General features: G+C 36.5%; 1 long non-coding RNA gene across 2 annotated transcripts in view; it reads left to right on the top strand.

The window, feature by feature from the left end:
- The window catches only part of LOC118766980, a 165187-nt gene that overhangs the window by 130581 nt on the left and 8294 nt on the right, over window positions 1-26312 (top strand). The window contains exon 1 of one of the 2 annotated variants that reach the window (XR_005002899.1): window positions 20015-20269. The exons of the other annotated variant lie outside the window; for it this stretch is intronic. This is a non-coding gene — a long non-coding RNA (uncharacterized LOC118766980). Of the gene's footprint in view, window positions 1-20014; window positions 20270-26312 lie in introns of those variants that run through there. 2 annotated transcript variants of the gene reach the window in all.

The following is a 26312-nucleotide window of genomic DNA, read 5'->3' as shown; positions in this document are numbered from 1 at the left end:
TTATGGGTTAGGCACATTTAGGTGGCAAATATACCCCACGATGTCGTGGCTTCAGGCAATGCCAAAAAGAAAATGTACTAAGAGAGGAAAATCTAGAAAGTGACCAAAATTGGAGAAAAAGGTTGCAGAATGGCTACTTGATTGTCCAAATGGAAAGTATGTTACTCGTGAAGCCATCCGAATTCATGCACGAAAGGAATCAAAGGAGGATGAATTTCAGATTTTAAAGCAACTACTGGATGTTGCACTAGGTTCATGACACGTTATGACTTAGTACTTCGGCAGAGAACTAAGATCGCACAAAAGCTGCCTGCTGATCTAGATGATAAGATAAAAGAGTTTCATCGATTTGTAATCAGCAATCAGCAGAAAGACGGTCCAGCATTATCATGCATTGTGAGCATAGACGAAAAACCCGTTACTCTTAACATGCCAGAGAATCAAACTGAATTGATAAGTAGAAAAAACAGTATTCATGAGAACCACTGGCCACGAGAAAAGTAAGGTTTCTTTAGTTCTTTCCTGTATGGCTGATGGTACTAAATTAAAACCGATGGTTGTTTTTATGAGAAACACTAGGCCGAAGGAGAAATTTGCAAAAGGAATTGTCATCCATGTGCACTCACAAGGATGGATGAAGGTGGATGTAGAAAATGGATAAAGAAAGTTTGGAATTTACGATCTGGTCGACTACGAAAGGAAAAGGGTCTTGTTGATAGCTTCCAATCATAAAATACTAATAAAGCTGTAATTCTTGGCCGCCGTGGTGATCTCATTCTCGCCCACAACATCATAAGCGGAAAGTGTAACCTCTCGAAAGAGCTGTTCTTCACTCCTGCTCCAGAGCGTCGGCTGCGGGGTCATTCCGAAAAGCTCTACCTGCGACGATTTCATCTCAATCGAAGGAGAGGAGCTTTCTCCGTCCGGGTTGCGGATCCGTGGAACAAGCTGCCAGACGAGATGGTGAAGATGCCGACGACCGCTTTGTTCAAAGCCTCCCTTGACCTCAAGTGGCCTGAACTCTTTACTTGAACACCACCCTGTACTTAACTCCATGTCCCCCTACATGGCCTTGCTATTTGCTTTTGAGCCAAATTAACTAACTAACTAACAAGTGTTTTGCAACCATTAGATGTTAGTATCAATAAGCCATTTTAGAACATGATGAGAATCAAGAAGAATAACGGGATGCGTGATGGAGAAAAAAACGTATACGAAAGGAGGTAGTATGCGGGGTCCATTACTGCTTCTGATCTGTGAATAGATCGTTCGTTTCATGAAAGGAAATAAAAGTTGAAACTGTTGTCAGATCACTCAAGAAATGTGGAATTCCGAATGCATTCAATGGTACAGAACACGATTGTGTATGGGATGACATGGATGACGAAGAAGTGGATGACGTTCTACCTCAAACTATGGAGAGCGAAGATGAAGATAATCCTTACGATGATTATCTTCATCTTCATAATCATCCTGATAAACATAATGAACAGCGTGATTTTTTTTAAGGAATTTAATGAACTTTTGTGTGTAAGATGTTTAAGATATACTGTAATTATAATTTAAAGCTGTATTACCATAAATTTCTATTTCACTTTCTGTTTTCATAAATATAAATTTGATAACTCATTATTTCTTATTGACGTTATTAATTATTTTGATATTAGTTATATATTTTGGGCGTTGTGCTTCACTGAATTTATATAAAATAGAAATGCTCAAAGAAATTGGCACAGTAATCTCTAGTTCAGCCAGGGAGACGTTTTCGGTGGCGACTGTTGGTGGGAGAAAGTGGTGTTGTGCTTCTCATTTTATCAGTTATGGTATTTAAGACATTAAGTTGCATTTAATTAATTACGAAATAAAAATTTACCACTAATATACTGTGCCATAATACTCTTGTGATGAGTGTGACATTAGCCATAAATATGAAAATAATGTAGTGTTATTGGAGGGTTATGATCTGAAACACGCCAAATAGGTATCAACTATATGCAACGTATTACAGTAGGTAGTGGCTTGCCGGTACCGGGTAGATATGTTACCGGTGGTAATATAACATAATTATGAGATATAAATTTATTTCACTCAGCTGGTCTAAGTTTCACAGATAAAAATAAAAGAGAAAGGACAATCATTTATGGGTTTTGTTATTTACTAGGATGTGTGTTTTGATGCATAGAATTGGTAATATTATTGTAATTCATTTAGGCCATGGGTTTGGGGGGGGGGGTTCATGGTGCACCACCCTTGTGATTTACTTTAATTGGTATTTTGTCCGTAAAATTTATGTCAGACGATTTTTTAGGCAGTGTAAAGTTACTGTATTTTTCATGCCCTGTTGTCGCCAGTTTCCTCAAAATTAGACGCGCTTTCATTTCAACAGTCCAGGCTTGACATTCTTTTTCGAAAATTTGTTCAAATCTTCGGTAATATGCCTCGAAGGTGACTCCATTTTGCGGATCATATTTAAATTCATTTAATGAATTCACTACATGGAGTGGTGAAAACGTATTTTCAGGTTTCATTAGTTGTAGCATCTTTTGCTGTAACATTTGATCTATACATACAATAAGTACATCGTGTGATATTATGTATATATATATATACACCTACATACATGTATTACATACATATCTATAAATTTATATTATATAATGATGCGAAAGATGCTGCAGATATAAACATTTTGTGGTCATAAGCTAAGGGATCACTCGTAAATAGGGCTGGATAACAAACCCGTTCCCTCATAATTATGACCCTACAGTGATGGAGGGGTACAAAAAAAGATGATAATCTTCTAGTTTTGCGTGCGCTTTTCTTTCAGTTTTTTTCTAATACGTTTTTTTCTTGTTTCTGTTACAAAATGAATTAACTACATATTTAATATATAAAGAACATAGATAATCTCAGATCCGAGTATCGATCTATTTTATTGCATTTCAATCTGTTTCTTAAACGAAATATACACAGCCGGAAGTTCTTGTTGAACTTGTTGACAAACAACAGCAGTAATTGTATTCACCTCAATAGACGTCATTGATTAGTTGAAATTGCCGAAATGCGAGAAATTAAACAAGAAATAGCTTACAAACTACTGAATTTGGATCTTTTCCTTTTGAACGGCACTTTGTAACATAATTTCTAGGTAACTAAAAAGTTTTAAACTTCGTATACTGGTAGAATGTGTTTATAAAACATCATTTTCTCTTGGCTTTCTTGAGAAAATTCTATAGTTTGTAAGATATTTCATCTTTAATTTCGAGCATTCCGGCAATTTTAACCAATCGCTGACCTCTATTTAGGTAAATAACATTCTGTGCATAATGAATATGTCCCTCCTTTAAGAAACAGATTGGGTTTACTTACATTTGTGAAGAAAAAAAGATACCCTTCCCTCACCTCTAACCCTAACCCTAACTAACCCTAAATCTAAAATAGATTGAAATGCAATAGATCGATTCTAGGAACATAATTATGGGTGACAATTTCATATGACACCGCTAGAGAAAATGGCAGTTTTTCTAGCGGTGTCATATGAAATTGTCACTCATAATTATGACCCTAGTATCGATCTATTGCATTTCAATCTATTTTCGATTAAGGGTTAGTTAGGGTTAGGGTTAAGGTTAGGGGTGGGGGAAGGGTATCTTTTTTTATTCACAAATGTAAATAAGCCCAATCTGTTTCTTAAAGGAGGGACATATTCATACGACACAGAATGCTTTTTACCTCAATAGATGTCATTGATTGGTTAAAATTGCCGAAAGGCAAGAAATTAAAGACGAAATATGTTACAAACTACAGAATTTTCTCAAGAAAGCCAAGAGAAAATGATGTTTTATAAACACATTCTACGAGTATACGAGGTTTAAAATTTTTTAGTTACCTAGAAATTATGTTAAAAACTGCCGTTCAAACCGAAAAGATCCCTTACCTACGACCGAGAACTTGTACAACGACGGACAAAAGACTCTGTGCATTGGTTGACGTCGTCTCACTTTATAGTGGCCGATTCATATTACTTGTCCCGTGGGATGGGGTGTACCATTGCGACCACAACAGGAACTTAAGGTAGCCTCTCCACTCAGGGCCATATTGAAAAATCATTTAGATAAAATACCTATTTCTTTATTACCCACAAGGGACTAAACATAGAGGGGACAAACAAGGACAGACATAGGTATTAAGTCGATTACATCGACTCCAGTGCGTAACTGGTGCTTAATTTATCGACCCCGAAAGGATAAAAGGCAAAGTCGACCTCGGCGGAATTTGAACTCACAACGTAACGGCAGACGAAATACCGCAAAGCATTTCGCCCGGCGTGCTAACGCTTCTGCCAGCTCGCCACCTTTCATTTAGATAAAATACCAACTAACTGGTTCTGGGTTCAGTCCCACTGCGTGGCATCTTGGGCAAGTGTCTTCTGCTATAGCCTCGGGCCGACCAAAGCCTCGTGAGTGGATTTGGTAGACGGAAACTGAAAGAAGCCTATCGTATATATGTATATATACATATATATATATATATATATATATATATATATATATATATGTATAAATACATATATATATATATATATATATATATGTGTGTGTGTGTGTTGTGTGTGTGTGTGTATGTTTGTGTGTCTGTGTTTGTCCCTCTAGCATCGCTTGACAACCGATGCTGGTGTGTTTACGTCCCCGTCACCTAGCGGTTCGGCAAAAGAGACCGATAGAATAAGTACTGGGCTTACAAAGAATAAGTCTCGCCAGTCGGGTTGCTCGACTAAAAGCGGTGCTCCAGCATGGCCGCACTCAAATGACTGAAACAAGTGAAAGAGAGAAAAGAGAGTAACTGTATTAAAAAAGAGAATTTTTGAATGTTTTTCTCTTCTCTCTCTCTCTCTCTCTCTCTCTCTCTCTCTCTTTCTCTCTCTCTTTCTCTTTCCCTCTGACGTTGTCTATCTTTCTCTCTCTCTCTCTCTCTCTCTCTCTGTCTCTCTCTCTCTCTTTTTCATAGCGTTTTTTATACTCTCACTCTAACATTTCCTTGTCAATCTTTTTTCTTATCTCCCTTTTTCACTTTCACTTTTATCTTCCGTCGTCACTTTACTCACACGCGTTCTTAGTGACCGTCTCTTTCTTAATCACAATACTTCTACTCACTCATTCGCTTAATATATTGATACTCACTATCTTCTTTTTCCCTCTTTGTTTGTATGTGTGTATACGTGTGTGCGTGTGTGTGTGTGTGTGTGTCTGCACACGCGTGTGTGTGTGTTGTGTGTGTGTGTATACGTGTGTGTGTGTGTTTGTGGTGTGTGCACGCGGCGTCTGTATGTGTGTTTGGTCTTTACTTTTTACCAAACTGTTTTCTATGTGATATAAATGAATTCTTCTCGAAGTATAAATGAAGTGAGTGAATGAGAGAGAGAGAGAGAGAGAGAGAGAGAAAGAGAGAGGGGAATACAGAGTGGGAGAGAGAGAGAGACCGAGAGAAACAAACTGCAAGATGAAACAATCTCAGCTTCACTCACACTTCGAGTCTCACTCCCTCTCTCATTCACACATATATTGCGTTTTTCTCTTAATTTTTTGTTGTTTTATCATTTCGACTGAACTTTTTGTAACAAACACATCTTTTCGTCTGGGAGCCGACAATCATTTCTACTTCTGCTTTACAATAGTCTTTCAAGATTAACGATGTTGCTAGCTATGATGATAGTGATGATGGCTTCCTACACTATGGCCTGTAAGTTAATATTAAGAAAAATATTTTCTTCGCTTCCATCACTGAATCTGTTTCAGATTTAATACTTTGATCGTCGCCAGACGCACTATACATACATACATATATGCATGCATACATACATACATACATACATACATACATACATACATACATACATACATACATACATACATACATGCTTACATAGATACATGCATGCATACATACATGCATACATACATGCTTACATGCATACATGCAAGCATTCATAGATGCATACAGACCTGCATGCATACATGCATACATACATACATGCTACCATAAATATATACATAGATACATACACACATATCTATCTATCTATCTGTCAATCTATCTATCTATCTACCTATCTATCTATCTATCTATCTATCTATCTATCTATCTATCTATTTATCTATCTATCTATCTATCTATCTTCATCTATCTATTTATCTATCTATCTATCTATCTTGAAAAGGTAAGTGAGAGTAGAGAGGCAAGTTTTTTCTAGCGAATGTTTTAAAAAAAGATGGATGAATATAGCAAGGATGGCACGTATGAATGACGAAGCCACCTTCAGCATAATTCTATGAACCCGGAAATGTAAAACAGAGGGTTACCTACTTGCAAACAAATGTGGTAACATGTAACAATACAAGACCGAGGTTACCGTGGTCTTTTCCGTAGGCTTTTCTGTGATACACGATCCCTATTGATCGTTTTTTTTTCTTTTGTCTCTTTTCCTTTTTTTTTTCTTCTTTCCCTTTTACGATCCCTTTTGATCGAAAACCTACCCCACCTTTTTTTTTTTCTTTCCCCAAAAAGAAAAGCTCTACTTAGTAATCTGTCCCGTCTGTGTGCAGCCCTGTGTGACTAATAAAGAAACATATCTATCTATCTATCTATCTATCTATCTATCTATCTATCTATCTATCTATCTATCTATCTATCTATCTATCTATCTATCTAAGTTCTAATCTTTGTGGATCTTAACATGTCTTTTGAGGCCTCCGTTAGATTTGCTGACCTTCTGGCATACACTACATTCAAAGGTATGCACAGATATATAGGCAGAATTGTTGGTGGAGGTTCGTTTTCCATGATCGCAAATGAAATTTAAACCCAGCTAAAGAAAAGTATGGTCTGTCACAAACTGTACACAGAAAAAGGTCATTGTCATTCACCTTCTCGATTGTAACATTCTTTTTTAGATCTCTTTTGAGACTTACGTGTGTTGTCCTGGTCTCTAGAAATGCTTTTACTCCACTCCACACTTTTGTTCACCATCCAACTCAGTTCGAAGCAGGGATTTCTATGTCTTATGGATCCATTCCAAATGACTTCATAGTAGTCCTTATACCGTCCTTAAACCTTTTTTTAGGCTTACGCTTATAGCGTTTCCCCTCTGGAAGCTCACCATAAAACAGTTGTTTCGGCCCACCATCTCATTTGGTTCCTCAAAATCATAGATTTAATTGAGGTGATGCCAGCAGGTACAAGGAGATCTGTTTTTAGAGTAAAATATCTCTATTTAACGTTTTAAATGCGATGAAGGCATTTTTGGAGGAATTGTTCTAACAATTGAAAATGCCTTTCATAACAAGTCCATCTTTCACAAGAATACAACAGGGATGGTAAGACAAATGATTTGTAAAGAGCCAGCTTTGTATTCTTATTTATATGTCGCTGGCACCAAACGCGTGACTCCAAGCCAACAAACGCAGATACAAGAGATTGCAGACCTGTATCAGAATGACTGACAAGATCACAATCGTCAGCGTACGAAAGTTCCCTAATGACTGAAGTAAAAACCGTTTTTAGTTTCAGTCTGGTCAGATTAAGAACATTCCGTGTTTTTCAATATCATATATATATATAATATATAATATATATATATATATATATATATATATATATAATATATATAATATATATATATAATATATGATATATATATGATATGATATGATATGATATGATATGATATGATAGATATGATATGATATGATATATATGATAGATGAATGATATGATTGATATGATATGATATGATGTGATGTGATGTGATGTGATGTGATGTGATGTGATGTGATGTGATATGATATATATGATATGATACGATACGATACGATTTGATATGATATATGATGGTTCTCCCGTCAAAGATGATGTACGAGTGTTCAGCAAATTGCCGAACTACGTGCACAAATTGTTTGTTTATGGTGATCAAATGTATGCGCTGTACATTAGTTAATTTTCTCCATCAAATCGAGGTCACTGTGTACTATGCGTCAGGTATCGAAGTGATCACAGAACAACATGAGATTAATTTTTTGCTCAAGAACACAGTGCACCACCCGGTCTAGGAATTGAAATCACGATCATTAGAACGTGAGTGCAACACCCTAACCACTGGTCCATGCGCCCTCAAATGCAACTGGAAAGTTGCTCTCCGCGGCTCACGTCCGGGCGAGGTTGTTTATCGAAGACCAGTGATCGACCATCCATGTCGACCTCCCCTCTCCACGCCACTGATGTTATCCAAGGGAAAGCCAAATGCTGATGCAGCATGGTACTTGTGAGGTCGCAACCCATTTCTACAAGCTGAGTGAAAATAGTTCTGTGATCTTAGGGAATCAAAAAATAGTCTTGTGATCTTCGGGACTCATAAAAACATACATTTTCATGCAAATGCCATCCAGCCATGTATAATTTCATGGGACTTTGCGCCCACTAGAACGTTATATTTGCATGCTGGCATGGGCTGGACGGTTCGACATGAACAGCCCCCTGAGAGAGGTACGCCGAGGTTCAGTGTCTGCTTTGGACTGGTTTCTACGGCTAGATGCCCTTCCTGACTCCAACTGCTTCTCAGAGTCCCCGGGGGGGGAATCTTTTGTCGCAATGGCAATGGCAATTGTGAGGTTCATAAGTACCTGCAACATAAGACACCTCAACTGAATCATGCATATTAATAGTGATTGCAAAATTAAGACGGAGCGAAAAGAGCAGGTGGTTGATACACAGTTGAATTAATTGCTTGTGCACTTAGAAGGGATGAGAGAAAAGAGAGAGAGAGAGAGATGAGGACAGGTCTTCTCAAACACAGTAAATGGCCATTCAAGAAGTCTCTTCCCATCAACTCTTAAGGAGAATCTCAACGTCTTGTGGCCATTCGTCTTCACCACTTCATAAAGGTTTTTCTTACTAATGACTTAGTCGAACTAGGTTGGCAATATGATCCCTGTCACAAAATGTTAACATCAATAATAGAAAATCAATATTGAAGGATACATCAAAAAATAAATCCACAGTAACAAAATATGGGAGACTGGTGCATTTCCCGCGCAAGTTGGCTGAATATTTGTTAATATGAATAATTTCCCTAATTTCCCCTCGCAAATAGTAATCAGACAAAGATTGTGTGTCCTTGGCCAGCTGGAGGAGATTTCTTCCTGGGGTTAAGAACAACAGTAACACCGTCCTCTATAGGACCGCCACATTCAGTTAGCAAATATATTTTACCATTCCGGACTGTTACTGTTTATCACTCGCTCAGAGATTTAATATAACTTATCTCTCTCTATAGGACCCCCACATTAAGTTGGCAAATATATATTGACTATTCCGTTCTGTTAGTGTTCATCTCTCTCAGAGATTTAATATAACTTATATCTCCCTTTATTTTCTGTAAAATTTTCTGTTAACCAGTATGTTAAAAAATGTTTTTCAGCGGATATATATATATATATGATATATATATATATATATATATATATAGTGTATATATAATGATAAATCTCTGCATTGATCGTTTCTCGAGATGGCCTGAAGCTACACTAATCAAAAATATTCTGTTATAACAATTTCTCAGACATTATTAGAAGTTGGAGTTTTCGTTACGCTATTACTAAAACAATAACTGACAGAGGGAGACAATTTAAAGCTATACTTTTTTTCTGAGTATACTTAAGCAATTGGGTTCACAACTTATTATCTCCACTTTTCATCCCTTTTGAGAGATTTGTAATGAGTGATTGTTTTTAATAGAAAATTCGTATCTATCTTTTATATATATATATATATATATATATATAATATATATAATATATAATATACCTCTTTACTCTTTTACTTGTTTCAGTCATTTGACTGCGGCCATGCTGGAGCACCGCCTTTAGTCGAGCAATCGACCCCAGGACTTATTCTATCGTCTGTTTTTGCCGAACCGCTAGTGACGGGGACGTAAACACACCACATCGGTTGTCAAGCAATGCTAGGGGGACAAACACAGATACACAAACACACACACACATATATATATATACATATATACGGACAGGCTTCTTTCTGTTTCCGTCTACCAAATCCACTCACAAGGCATTGGTCGGCCCGGGGCTATAGCAGAGACACTTGCCCAAGATGCCAGCGCAGTGGACTGAACCCGGAACCATGTGGTTGGTTTAGCAAGCTACTTACCACCAGCCACTCCTGCGCCTATACACAGGATATAGTATTTTGCGAGTGGAATGAGTTCTTCATCACTAGCCAGTGATTGACACACACTGAAGACGAGTAACCACCAGAAATCCGGATCTGTGTGTATCACGTATCACTAGAGAAGGGTACTAATCGAACGCCTATATATATATATAATATATATATATATATATATATATATATATGTATGTATATACACACATACATACATATGTGAGTTAGTTGAAAAAACTACGTTCGGTTTGTTCTCTTGGGCTTTGGGACGATTATATTTTCAGAGTGTTTGAGATGTTCTTCATTATTTTGAAACTATGTGTGTGTGTATTTACGTGTGTACATACGTGAATGCGCGCGCGCGCAATGTGTGTGTGTGCACGCATGTATGTGTGGGTAAGTATGTGTGAACATGATGAATTTTGGTGGTAGGGGTGCTTGGATGAGAGAAAAGGGAAACGAAAAAGAGAGGATAAGGTAGGGTTCCGTTGTGCTGTAAATCACGACACCATTGGAAGCACTCCGTCGGTTACGACGACGGGGGTTCCGGTTGATCCGATCAACGGTACAGCCTGCTCGTGAAATTAACGTGTAAGTGGCTGAGCACTCCACAGACACGTGTTACCCTTAACGTAGTTCTCGGGTATTCAGCGTGACACATAGAGTGACAAGCCGGCCCTTTGAAATACAAGTACAACAAAAACAGAAAGTAGAGTGAGAGAAGTTGTGGTGAAAGAGTACAGCAAGGATCACCACCACCCCCTGCCGGAGCCTCGTCGAGCTTTTAGGTGTTTTCGCTCAATAAACACTCACAACGCCCGGTCTGGGAATCGAAACCGCGATCCTACTACCGCGAGTCCGCTGACCTAACCACTGGGCCATTGCGCCTCCACAACGGCACCATTACACATATAGCAATAAACGTTAAAAAAACACAATTTATGGAAAAGTAATCCATATCCAAATCAACACCCCCCCGCCTCCTCTTGCTCCTCCTGCTCTTCTTCTTCTTCTTCTTCTTCTTCTTCTTCTTCTTCTTCTTCTTCTCCTCCTCCTCTTTCTCTTCTTTCTTCTTCTTCTTCTTCCCTCCTCTTTCTTCTTCTTCTTCATTCTTCTTCTTCTTCTCCTCTCTTTCTTCTTCTTCTTCTAAATCTGGGTCCTTGTCTTTCTTCTTCTTCTTCTCCGCCTCCTCTTTCCTTTCTTCGTTCTTCTTCCTCTTCTTTTTTCTTCTCTTCTTCTCCTCTCCTTCTGTCCTCCTTCCTCCTTCTTCTCCCCTCTTTCCTTCTTCTTCTTCTTTTTCTTCTACTTTCTTCTTTTTCTCTCCTCTTTCTTCTTCTTCTCCTCCTCTTTCTTCTTCTTCTTCTCCTCCTCTTTCTTCTTCTTCTTCTTCTTCTTCATTCTTCTACTTCTTCTTCTTCATTCTTCTTCATTCTTCTTCTTCTCTTCCTCTTTCTTCTTCTACTTCTTCTTCTTTTTCTCCTCCTCTTTCTTCTTCTCCTCCTCCTCTTTCTTCTTCTTCTTCATTCTTCTTCTCCTCCTCTTCCTTCTTCATTCTTTTTCTTCTCTTCTTCCTTCTTCTTCTTCTCCTTCTTCTTCTTCTCCTCCTCCTCTTTCTTCTTCTTCTTCTTCTTCTTTCATGTTCCATAACTACATTTATACTTTTTTCATAAAAACTATCTGTTTTTTGTTGTTGTTTTCTTTTTTTACTACATAGATATTAGAATTCTAGACATCTCACCTCCTCATTATATTGAATTTGGAAACACTGCTGGAATAACTATAATATGCCAGTTTAAGCTGCTAGGTCCTATTAACTTTCACCTCATGCAAAACAACGATATTGTTTTCACATTTAGATATCATTGGGATGCACGCTCATATTATAAAGAGGCGCGTAGAGGTTTCGAGTGTTCTACAATCACTGATTATAGAGGTGTGACTACCTGCTGGAAATTTAACCCCACATGTAAGGATGCCGCAAGCTATTCATTTACAGCATATGCCCAAACTTCAGAAACTAAGATTTTAAAAGGTCAGTTTTACTTCTTTTTTTTTTCTTTTCATTTATTCATCTCCATTATCACTCATTATATTTCTATGGCGCGTTTCTATTGCACTATCGAACCCAGATCTATAACCTTTGATATCTTTATATATAAAAGTCAAGTTGTGTGTCTGTCTCCTACGATTTAGATTCCTAACTACTCCCACATTTTGCGATGCAGTTTAACCAAAACCGGGTATCTTCTGGGCATTAGCGCGCGTCTACGATGAGTCTACGATTTAAAAAAAAATTACCATCATTTTTTTTCCATTTTAATGCATTTTTTCGCTATCATATAAGGGAAGTAACTCTCTAAAAATGTCTACGATGAGTCAACGATTTAAAAAAAAATTACCATAATTTTTTTTCCATTTTTAATGCATTTTTTTTTGCTATTTTTTGGGCTATAACTCTCTAAAAATGCTTGTATAGTTATTTCCCTTACAAACCCGAGCAACGCCGGGCGATACTGCTAGTGTAACATATTTTTCTGTGGTTTATGTTTTCTGTTGTAATGAACCTACTCTACATGCTGCGTGTAATACCTGGTCGTGCAATTTTCTGAAAAAGTCGTTAGGATAATTAAAACAGTAAGACAAGAAATATAGGTTTCAAATTCTGGCACAAGGCCAGCATGTTCGGGGAGAGACCCCGAAAGGATGATAGGTATTGTTGACCCTAGTGTAACTTAAATTTAAAACGGACAAAATTTGAGTTATTCCACTCCGCATTCATTCACAGAAAATCTATATTTTTTGCATGGTTCAACGATCTTTCTGTTAAAGTAAGATTATGAATTACAATTAAGGTCTAAGATAACCGAAAAAAAGATACCCTTCCCCCACCCCTAACCCTAACCCTAAAACAGATTGAAATGCAATAGATCGATACTAGGGGTCATAATTATGGGTGACAATTTCATATGACACCGCTAGAAAAAACTGCCGTTCAAACCGAAATGATCCGTCTATTATTCTAAGATTTACATATTTTGATTCGTTTTCTTTTCAGCGCGATCTCACCTAGATAAACTAACAGTTGTTAACCTACCCATTGTAGTGGGCAAGACAGCGATCTTCAGATGTTTAGCATATGTCCCAGCACCTTTTGGCATTAAAGACTTTCTATGGTTTAAAAGAAAGCGTAATGATACAAGTTTACATGAGGATAACATTAAAGTTCCATCTCGTGACGAGTGTTTAACTCCAGTAGCGTCAATTTATAAATACACTGTAAAACAGGAGGACTTTGGCGTAACAAACATCACATGTTTTGTGAATGGCCAAACTCTAACTAAATTACTCTTCAACTAAGCAAGTAAGTAAATTTTCTTTGATTAGCGCTTTTGCATGTTCTTGTTATTATTGTTGCTATTTAGTCTCACGTCTTTGATGTTTGATCTGTCTGAGCAGACCTATACCTAAAGATATTCCAGCTGTGGCAATCACGACTATGGTTTTAAAGCAGAGTACAATTAGGACTATATCAAATATGTCCAGAAAAGATTGGGATTTTGCTGCCATTTCTCGCAGGTCGAAAAGCCTCGAAAAGTCTCCTAATAGCTATATGTTAATTTACTGCTACATCTCAGTGCATTTTTTGCAAACCTTATTCTACGGTATACAGTTCGACGTAATGTATGGTGTAATCAATTGTGATTAACAACTGCCAAAAAGTGTCACCGAAGCACCACCCCCACCCGCACACACATGCGACACGATATTGTCGCAAAAAAATATACAATGGCCTTTCGAAAGAAAAACTGTCCTGGAATAAATATAGTGAATTTCCCTCTTATTGATTACATAGACTATGATCAACACAAGGAATACAGGTGGAATATTCCCATCAAAACATCTATCAATTGTAAAAGTAACAGGCCAGATATAGTTATTGGGGACAGACAAGAAACAAGGTATGTATCGTCGTAGAGGTCAGCTGACCCGTTCATGTGAATATCTTTTTGAAAATGAAAGAGAATAGTGATAACTATGGACAAGTTCTCCGAAGCAGCCAGGTTACATATGAAGGTTCGCATTTCTACCAATAATAATTGGTGCACTAAGTTTCGTGAGTAAATGCCTAAGTGACAATCTGGATAAGTTAGGGCTTTCAGAAAAAAAAATCAAACAAATATCTTGCACATTATGAATATAAAAATCTGTTAGCGTAACAGCAAGCTCCTTCTTCAGAACAAGAATTAAAATAAGTAACAACAGAAGAGAATACACAACACACACACACACACACACACACACACACACACACACACACGCACGCGCATGTATATATAAATTAAATTCACACACACTCTATTTATAGTTTGACAACTTCCTATTTCAGTATTATGGCATCAATGTGACTGCTAAGAAACATATAAGTTTAGTCTTATGGATAAAAAGGGCGGTAGAATAGGAAAATGAATAAGAGTGGTGTAGAAAATGTTTTGTAAATTTAGTCATGTCCGTTTACTTCTCGGGTTCAAATTATACAAGACGACTTTGTCTTGCATCTAAAAGCGGTGGCTTCATTATTGTTGGGGGCTCAGTTCGATAACCCACGAAACTCCGTCACTTGTGGACTACTTCCTATTAAAGAAAGGCCTTACAGAAGGTATTTAGCCAAGTATTTGTGTAGTAATGTGGCCAGGTGATCGTAAATCTCATGTACAACTGAATAGTAGTTAAGAGCAAAAAAAATGCATTAAAATACATTATTCTATATGGCAAGGCTAAGTATATTTAAATTTACAGCGTTTCATGTTATTGAAGTGGAAATTTGGCGAAAAGATAATGTCATGTCGCAGACTTATAATCCTCTGACATTCTCCTGCTACTGCCTGCAGAGTTAATATTTGGTCCTGTTCTAATTTTGTTAATATCCGGGAACGTATATTTGCATCTTTACTTGCAGTAAGCTCTTGAATAAAAATTAAACTTCTGAACATGTCCGGGGTCAATTCATTCGATTTGAATTTCTCACACTCTCTATTAAGGACTCCGGCGAATTCTTCATCTTTTTCTACAAAATTTAAACATTGCCTGCGAGTATTGAAGAGGGAACTATTTTCACCGAAAATTTTTGATAAAGAATTAATTATGTCGTCGAAGCAAATATCACCTGAAGTTTTTGGCAGAATATAATTACAATATTTTTCGTGTTCTGCGGGGGATAACTTTCTTAAAAGTAGTAGTAGTTTTTTTCTCGTCGCACCAACTGTTTTGAAGATTTCTTCGTATCTACGAAAATACGCAGAGAAGGTAATCCCTTCTTCTGGATTATAGCTGAATTCTTCAATTGAATTTGCTTCGCTGTCCGGCGAGTACGATCTTGAAGTATTTTCGGATTTCAAGTGCTGTTACTGCTCTTGTAGTTGCAGCTGCTGCTGTAACTGTTGCTACTGCTGTAGTTGTTGTTGTTGTTGCTATTGCTATTGCAACTTCACAACAGAGGCCAATAAGTTCTCTATGTTAAACGAATTTTTCGTTTGGTTTCGTATCAAAAATTTTTTTTAAACGTGTAACGCAAGCTATGAACAACTCGTGCCACTTATTTTTGTATTATATATAACGAAGCAGGGAAGAAAGAAATTATTTACACGACGCACTACTATTACTGTTTCACAAGATTCAACGCTCTCAACCACGGCTCACAGTGCACTGCTTACCAACCCAATCTGTCAATCACCCAGAGTTCTTTGCTTTATATCAATGAGTTAGACCACCTTTTAGTCACTTGAGGGGTGGTCTCAATATTTCCACAACCATAATATATATATATATATATATGTGCGTGTGTGTGTGTGTGTGTGTGTGTTATGTGTGTGCGTGTATGTATATGTATGTATAAGTGTTAATTCATTACGGCCGTTTCGAGCGACTCTTTTAATTCATCAATGAAAGCATTACATCTTTAGAAAGTAAACCGTTCTCATCAGATGATCACATACATCTCAAACATAAAAGACAAGTTAGATATTTAAACATATTAATCTCATCAATAGAGAGCAAATATTTACAATGATTCCACCGCTGATGTTTTTGGCAGAATCTGCTTCCCTTTCTCTAATCACATGAAAACGTTACCGACGGGCTAAGTAACGGAACAAGTAAAATTATTATAAGATAAGCTTAAAGCTTATAGCAGAATCTGCCAAATAATTTAGCTGTAGAATCATTGTAAATATTTGTTCTCTATTGATGATATTAATAAGTTTAAATATCTAACTTTTCCTCTATGTTTGAGGTCTGTGTGGTCATCTGATGAGAACAGTTTTCTTTATAATGAGGTAATGCTTTCATTAATAAATTGAAGGAGTCGCTCAAAACGGCCACAATTAATTGACACTTATACATCTTTGCTACTCATTTATATTATTCTCACCTACCCTGGAATCTGCACTTCGGTGGTATTAGGAAAAGTATCTTTATATAAAGCATGTGCCGAAGAAACAAGAGCGAATTTATTCACTAAGTTGGATCATGCCATCTGCATACACTGCATGAATATCGGGTGGGAAAAATTCTATGTAGTTTGATACTCACCTAATATTGCTTGAGTGTGCACATAATTTCGTTCTAACAAGATGCCTCAATTGTAATACCTAATTAAACTTAATCTAAATAACATGTACACATATACGCATCTATGTATGTATGTATGTATGTATGTATGTATGTATGTATGTATGTATGTATGTATGTATCTATCTATATATATATATATATGTGTGTGTGTGTGTGTGTGTGTCTGTGTGTGGTGTGGTGTACATATATATATATATAATATATATATAATTATATAGAGAGAGATATATATATATAAATATATATATATATATAAATACATATGCATATATATATGTATGCATAAATATCTACATATACACACATATAAAATCTTTATAAATACATGTACATATATGATATACGTGGATATATGTATGTATGTATCTATCTATATATATGTGTATCTATATGTATAATATATATATATATATATATATATATATATATATAATATATATTAGAAATATTAAAATTATAAGTCTCTATAAAAGAGATTACGACAGCGTTTACTGGAAATTAATTGTTATCGCCATATTAATATGGCACATTCTAGATATAAGAATAATCGCTGCCGCTGGTCAGCTCCATGAGGCCACCGCCTTAAGATAGCTATTGATACACGATCTGTATCCATTATAACCTTCGAACAAAGGAGGTCAGCCGCTTCACACTGCCAGTCCGACAGCTACAGACGCGTTTCGGAGTATTGCCCCTTGTCAATGTAGCGCAGTCAGACCCCGCAGGTGTCGCCACTGACGTCTCTGTTCGAAGGCTTATATTTACCTAGTTTCAGTGGAATACATCCAATAACAATAACAGAGTGAAGTAGGGAAGATTTTAAGGATTGGCTATATGATAAAGTAAAGTGTATATGTCTAAGAATTGTGTAAGGGGTAGCCAAGAAGATAAGAGAGAGGATAAGGAGGTAGAGGAAGATAGAGTAAAAGAAAATAGGGTTAAAAAATAGAGCGAAATAAAAGGAATTTAAAGAGAGTAGTCTGGTAGTTTCAAAGTCTAAAGTTGTTGGGGAGGAAATTCGGTAGTAATTGCTTGTGTCCGTCCTGGCTAAGGTCTGTGGCTGTAGAGTTATTTTTGGGGTTAAGGTTTAAAATAAATTCAGGATAAATCAAAGAATTAATATTTATCTTATAGTGTGATGAGGTACGATAGATAGATATGAGGTAAGACATAAGATAGAAATAAGTGTTATAGAGATATAGAAGGGGTATGCGTTAATGAACATAGGGGTATGTATGCGGGTACTATTTGTAGAGGGGAGCTTACATTTAGATTTATGAAAGAATTTAAAAGTGCGGAAGAATTTGTGCTTACACGGATTGAAGGCCCCGTTGTATTTATTAAGCAAATGTGGTGAGTAGTGGGTTAGAATTTTGAGAGCGTCTTTTAAGCAAAGTCTACAAACTAGAGTGTTGGCCCTGATATGGGGTACCTGGTATTTCATTGGTTAAAATTCGAAGAATTAAACTACGTAAAACTTACAAATTACAATTTTGTTTACAATAATGTTTTCTTTTGACACATTCTACTAGTATACGAAGTTTCAAATTGTTTAGTTAACTAGAAAATTCCGTCCATCAAAAGGAAAAGATCCCGAGTCTGTTATAGTCCAGTAAAGTTTATAATCTATTTTTCTATTAATTAGTGTTAATTCAGCTTCATTGAAGTATGTAACATCAATAAATCATACAGCTAAGTCTGTTCGGTTACCAAATACAGCTGTGGCAGGATGAACTGAGAACATTCAAGAAGTAGTATAAGGGATCCAGCGAAAAGGAATGCCAATCAACTAAGCAGAGATATTAAATATTCTGAGGAAGAAACTGAGAGCTCGTCGCTGAACACAGTGTCATATACTTCGAAGAGAAAGGAGCCGATAAACGTACAGCTTTCATTCTCAACCTAATCTGCTTCAACAGTAAGTTTACTTGGTGACACGTGTTAGCAATTAAGAAAAAAAACGAAGGCTATAAATTTAGGGTAGAGGGTGAGGGTTAGGGGTTAGTGACAGGTGTTTGTCTCAGTTAGACGCAGCAAATGATTTTAGCTCAATAGAGGCGATAGGATTGCGTTAAAATTCGAAAATAATACTACGTGAAAACTTACAAATTACAATTTTCTCAAAAAAAAGCCAAGTGATAAAAAGGTTTTATTTGAGGCGATAGGATTGGTTAAAATTCGAAAAATTAACTACGTGTAAAACTTACAAATTACAATTTTTCTCAAAAAAGCCAAGTGAAAAATAATGTTTATATTTTGACACATTCTACCAGTATACGAAGTTTAAAAGTGTTTAGTTAACTAGAAATTGTGTTGAAAACTGCCGTTCAACAGGAAAAGATCCAATACATTTTTACCTAACTGCCTATGTGACTCAGCAATAAAGAAGGCGCTTGGACAAAATCCTGATAAACCCAGCACCTCCAACGATTTATTTTGACATGAATCAGCCGAGTTGGAAGAAAGGCAGGAACTTGTTAAGGCAGCTAGATCAGCCTCTACATCCAGTGTCCAGTGTAGTGCCATACTAAAAAAAATCAATTAGCAAAAAATACCTACCCACTGTAGTAAAAGAAAGCAGATGTTTTTTACCGTTTCTCTCACTTTCTCTTACTCTCTCTCTCTCTCTTTCTCTCTCTTTATCTCTATCTCTATCTCTCTCTCTCTCTCTCTATCTATCTATCTATCTATCGATCTATCTTTCTCCCTTTCACTCTCTCCCTCTCCCTTTTCCATGACGTTCTTCATAATCTTTTACTGTAACTCTTCCTTGTCAATCTTCCTTCTTCTCTCCCTTTCTTATTTTCATAGCCTTATAACTTTCCTTCACTTTCCTTTCCCGCGTTCTAAGTCGGCGTCTTTTTTTTTTCTTCTTTTTTTTTTGACCAAAATACTTCTCTCACTCACTCTCTCAATACTTTGAAATTCTCCATCTTCCTTTTCATCATTTGTACGTGCGTATGTGTGTAGGCGTGCGTGTGTGCGTTCGTGCATGTGTGTGTACTTGTATGTGTGCGTGTGTGTGTGTGTTGACTTAAACTTCCTGTCAAACTGTTTTCTATATGTTCTACCTGCCTTCTTCTCGAAGCAGAAGAGAGACAGAGGGAGAGAGAGAGAAAGAAAGAGAAAAAGAGAAAGAAACAGAAAGATGGAACTATCTCAGCTTCACTCACACTTCAAGTTTCACTCCCCACTCCTATTCACACTTACATATATTGCGCTTTCCTCTATTTTTGTTGTGTTTGACTATTTCGACACCACTTTTTGTATCAGACACATCATTTCGTAACAGTTCCGGTTTCTGGAAGCCGACAATCACTTCTCCTTCTGCTTTATACTTGTTTCTCAAGACCAACAATGTTGTTAGCTATGATGATGCTGATGATGGCTTCTCACATTTCGACCCGTAAGTTAATATCAAGAGGAATAATATTTTCTTCAATTACAACATTGAACCTTCTTGTCATAGATATCACACTTTGATCGTCACAAGACGCACTATACGTACGCACGCGTGCACATACACACACATATACACACACATACATGCTTGCATGCATACATACATATATATATACATATGCATACATACATATATATATATATACATATATAAGGCGAGCTGGCAGAAACGTTAGCACGCCGGACGAAATGCTTAGCGGTATTTCGTCTGCCGCTACGTTCTGAGTTCAAATTCCGCCGAGGTCGACTTTGCCTTTCATCCTTTCGGGGTCGATAAATTAAGTACCAGTTACGCACTGGGGTCGATATAATCGACTTAATCCGTTTGTCTGCCCATGTTTGTCCTCTCTGTGGCCCCTTGTGGGTAGTAAAGAGATATATATATACATATGAGCATGTCTAGATATGCAACTATATGCATTAGAATAATACATAAAGCAAAACAAACAAATCTGCATATGCACATTCACACATAGATACATACATACAAAAACTTCCTGTTGTCGATGTTGAAATTCCAATGAAGGAGCCTTAGATCTAGGTTAGAAACCGGCTCTTTCTCTTTCTTCGACATACATACATACATACATATTCCCATATATATGCATGTGTGTGTGTGTGTGTGTGTGTGTGTGTGTGTGTGTGTGTGTGTGTGTGTGTGTGTGTGTGTGTGTGTGTAATTGAAGGAAACGGAAGATAGATTTATCACAAGTGTGACGATCATTTCGACAACCATTCTGCAACTGTCGGATCTTTTCGGTTTCAACGGCAGTTTTTTCTAGCGATGTCATATGAAATTGTCACCCATAATTATGATCCTAGTATCGATCTATTGCATTTCAATCTGTTTTGGGGTTAGTGTTAGTTAGGGTTAGTGTTAAGGGTGGGGGGAAGGTTATCTTTTTTTTGTTAACAAATGTAAATAAACCCAATCTGTTTCTTAAACGAGGGACATATTCATACGGCACAGAATGTTTTTTACCTTAATAGATGTCATCGATTGGTTGAAGTTGCAGAAATTGAAGAAAAAACAACAACAAATATCTTACAAACTATAGAATTTTCGCAATAAAGCCAAGAGAAAAAGATGTTTTATAAACACATTCTACCAGTATACGAAGTTTAAAAGTGTTTAGTTACGTGGAAAAAAATTTAAAACTGCCGTTCAAACCGAAAAGATCCCAACTGTCTCTTATAGGTAGGATTTTGTGCATCTAGTTGTGTTCCATCAAACTGTGCCTTTTGTGATACATCAAAGTACATGCATAAAAAAGATGATGTCACTCTAGATATACTGAGTTCTTCCAGTCAAGTTGTTCATGCTCAATGTATTTTGGTTATAACGAGCTAATGGGGATAGCCACGGTTGTCCGCGAATATATAATAAAAAATTAAACTCTTAATCATAAAATATAGAGAGTAGAACCCGTCGAAGAAAGATTACATTTAAGTTAACAGGGAAGGTTGGGCATCCAATTCATACAGGTGTGTGATTCTATGATTTTAATTTACGGCACCCGTGTACATTTGTGCGTATGTGTTTGTGTGTGTATGTGTGTATGTGTGTGTGTATGCGTGCGTGTTTGTTGTTGTTGTTGTTAAGCAACAAGACGGGTAAGGGTAACTAGGTGATGGTCTAGGGCTTAGGGGCGGGAGACCCCAGACCTTGGAAAAAGAAAAACTTTGGTCGTTTTGTTGTAGTCGAGGGCTCTTCGTTGACGCCCGACACCACTGGGAGGTGGCCCTCGAAGTCGCTGGAAATGGAGATCTCAAGGTCCAAATTCTAGAACGGCTGCGTGCGTGTGTGTACGCAGCGGAATTTCTTGATGTTGATCCAGGGCAAATATATATACCAAATGTGGATGAGACCAAATATGAATGCGTTTCATCCTACACAATAATTGTCATATTCTCATTGTGCCAAAAAAATTATACGCGCGCGCGACGACACAAACACACACACATATCTTTCAATCTATCTATATAAAATATATATTTCAAATAGAAATTTATATTATTTATATGTATATATGCATATGTTATATATATGTATATATGCTTATGTTATATATATATATATATATATACATACATATATGCACATACACACACACGCACATTCGGTAGCCACTACACACAATTTTTTCTCTCCTCGTCTCTTTCTGTGTTCTTTCTGTAGAAGAGCGTAGGCTCGAAACGTAAAAGATTTTTCAATTCCTGAGCGTTATACTAATACATCTGTTTGTTTTCTACACCACCTATCTTCGTCTTTTGTTTTTTTCGTGAACTCTCCCTATATATATATATATATATATATATATATATATATATATATATATATATATATATATATATATACATACATATGCACATGTATAATGTGCATACATCTACATATATCTACATACATCGCTCGACATACAAACAGAACAGAGTGGTTAAATTTAATAGAGATAACCCGAAAGCTGTTCCTCTTCGATGACTATCGCAAACAGCAGTAGCTTTCTTCAACTGAATACACGTCGTTGATTGGCAAAAATTACCCAAAATCCGACAACTCAAACACGAAATATCTTCTGAAATACAAAATATTGCCAAAAATGTTCAATGTAGACCGTGTTCTAGGTGAGAAATTCCACCAGTATACAAAATTTCAAAGTGTTTGCATAAAAAAAATAATTAAAAAATCTGTGAGACAAATTAAACGATCCCTAATTAATAATTATATCAGAAAAATGAATATATTTATATATCTTATATACATGATTATTAATTTGCCTATACGTCTTTACGCTCGCGGCCACTAACGTTATTATTTTCAGAAATAATATCGTTCTTTTATAAATATGTATATATACATATATATATGTATATATAGGCGCGGGAGTGAACCAACCACATGGTTCCGGGTTCAGTCCCACTGCGTGGCATCTTGAGCAAATGTCTTCTGCTATAGCCCCGGGCCGACCAATGCCTTGTGAGTGGATTTGGTAGACGGAAACTGAAAGAAGCCTGTCGTATATATGTATATATATGTATGTGTATATGTTTGTGTGTCTGTGTTTGTCCCCCTAGCATTGCTTGACAACCGATGCTGGTGTGTTTACATCCCCGTCACCTAGCGGTTCGGCAAAAGAGACCGATAGAATAAGTACTGGGCTTACAAAGAATAAGTCCCGGGGTCGATTTGCTCGACTAAAGGCGGTGCTCCAGCATGGCCGCAGTCAAATGACTGAAACAAGTAAAAGAGTATAAAGTGTAAAAGAGTATACATACATACATACACACACACACACACACACACACACACACATATATATATATATATATATATATATATATATATACTAGCATTATTGCCCGGCTTTGCAAAATGGTCACATTTAATTCAAAGCGTTAAAAATTTAATGAAAACAATTGGTATGTGTTCACAAAGTCAAAACGATTAATACGAAAAACCCTCCAGGCTACATCCCGAAAATTCATTTCTTTGCCGAATTTCTACAATGTTTACGGCGATTCGTTTTTATATATTGATTTTTTATTTTTCATGTAATTTACGCATGCTTGCACGCGTGGTGAACACAGTTCACGTCAAACAGCTGACTGAGTAAAGTTCACTATTCAATGCATGGGATAACAAACACATTATCGATTTTTGCACTTGCGAAATGAATTTCGGAACGGAAATAGCGCAGTTCAATTTTCATTCGCCTAAACTTTAAGTGACCCACTTTTGGTGGTTCTACGATTTGTTAGTTAGGAGATGTGCCGGGAAGTTAAACACACAGACACACACAGATATACACACAGACACACAAGTTGAGTTTTATATGTATAGATATGTATGTATGTATGTATGTATGTATGTATGTATGTATGTATGTATGTATATATATATATATATATATATATATATATATATATATATATATATATATATATATATATATATATATACATAAAGTTGTCTGTGTATGGCAGGTTTGGTAGCCTTCAACTAACACCTTGGGCACGTGTCTTCTACTATAGCCTCGGGCCAACCAAAGCCTTGTGAGTGGATTTAGTAGACGGAAACTGAAAGAAGACCGTATATGTATATATATATATATATGTATGTGTGTGTGTGTGTGTGTGCGTGTGTGTGTGTTTGTGTGTCTGTATTTGTCTACCCCCACCCCAAACATCGCTTGACAACCGATGCTGGTGTGTTTATGTCCCCGTAACATTGCGGTTCGGCAAAGGGACCGATAGAATAAGTACTAGACTGACAAAGAATAAGTCCTGGGGGTCGATTTGCTCGAATAAAGGCGGTGCTGCAGCATGGCCGCAATCAAATGACTGAAACAAGTAAAAGAGTAAAAGAGTGAAGGTGAAATTAACATCTAACATTGAAACAATGTAAGTTAAAAACTGCAGGCACCCTCGATGCGGAACCTGTGAATACATTGAAGATGGTGGACAAATTTCTTTTAAAAGCAATGTGCTTTTCAAAATCAATGCAAACATGAACTGTAAAACAAAACACTTAATTTACTGTACAACTTGTCGACAATGTAAAGAGTACTATATGGCGAAACCGGAACGGGACTACATGACAGAGTTCGGGTACATACTGAATTGATGTCTAAGCATTACGAAGTTACCGTAAAAACTCCATAAGATTTTAAGATATTAATCTCGAAATTAGCTAATTTGCAATTGATGTGGTGTCTTTTTAAATATCCTCTCACTAGCCCGCTTTCAATCGCATGTATTTATGGAGTCGTTTCGGTAGATTCGTAATGTTTGGACATTAATTCAATATGGAGGTGATAAGTCTTGTTTTGACTTTCTCCCTTAAAATAGGTATATATATATATATATATATATATATATATATATATATATTATATATATATATATAAAACTCTAGTTGTGTGAGTGTCTGTCCCCTTCGATTTAGATTCCTAACTCCTCCCACATTTTGCGGTGCAGTTTAACCAAATTCGGGTATCTTATAGTCGTGATTCATATCGAGCCCGTCTGGCTATTAGCGCGCGTCAACAATGAGTCTACGATTTTAAAAATAATTTAACATCATTTTTTATTCCATTTTAATGCATAATTTTTCGTGTGTCGATGGCGGCGGAGTTGGCGTCCACGCTCACAGCTGCACCTGTTTGCTTCTCCCCCTTCCCTCCCTCGTGAAGCTGTGGGGAAGGGAGTGTAAAGAAATCAACGTCGTAATGCGTTGTCAAGGAGACCAGCGTTCTTTTAGAACAACGACTTCATGGTTTGAAGACACCAAAACAGAAATGGCTAAGAAAGCCCGAATTGGCATCTATAAGGGAAGTAACTCTCTAAAAATGCTTATATAGTTATTTCCTTACAAACCCGAGCAACGCCGGGCGATACTGCTAGTATATATATATATATATATATATATATATATATATATAATTACTAATTTAATATATAAATTGCTTTTTCCATGCTGACTACCTGATAATTGTCATTAACGTGTTTTTCATTCTTATTTTATGTGTTTTTATGTATATATATGTGTGTGTGTGTGTGTATGTCTATATATATAGAGAGAGAGGGAGAGAGAGAGAGAGAGAGAGGGAGAGAGGAAGAGTGAGTGAGCAAGAGAGCGAGAGAGAGAAATATCTATAAATAAATGTATATTTATGTATATACATAAATAAAAGATATGTATCTATCTATGTATCCAAGTATATAAATGCATATATATATATATATACATATATATATATAATATGTATATATATATATTATATATATATATATATATATATATATATATATATATATACATGTGTGTGTATATATATATATATGTGTGTGTGTGTGTGTGTGTGTGTGTGTTGTGTTTGTATATATACATATACACACCGATACATTATGTAGCTGATATTTTCAACTGAGACGCTACGACCGTATCTAATTCTCCAAGTGCATCAATTCTGTGTATGTGCATATAT

The sequence above is a fragment of the Octopus sinensis genome, linkage group LG18, assembly GCF_006345805.1.
Source record: "Octopus sinensis linkage group LG18, ASM634580v1, whole genome shotgun sequence".
Classification (NCBI taxonomy): domain Eukaryota; kingdom Metazoa; phylum Mollusca; class Cephalopoda; order Octopoda; family Octopodidae; genus Octopus; species Octopus sinensis.
Note: the sequence above shows the minus strand (reverse complement) of the source record. Positions and strands in the feature narration are given on the sequence as shown.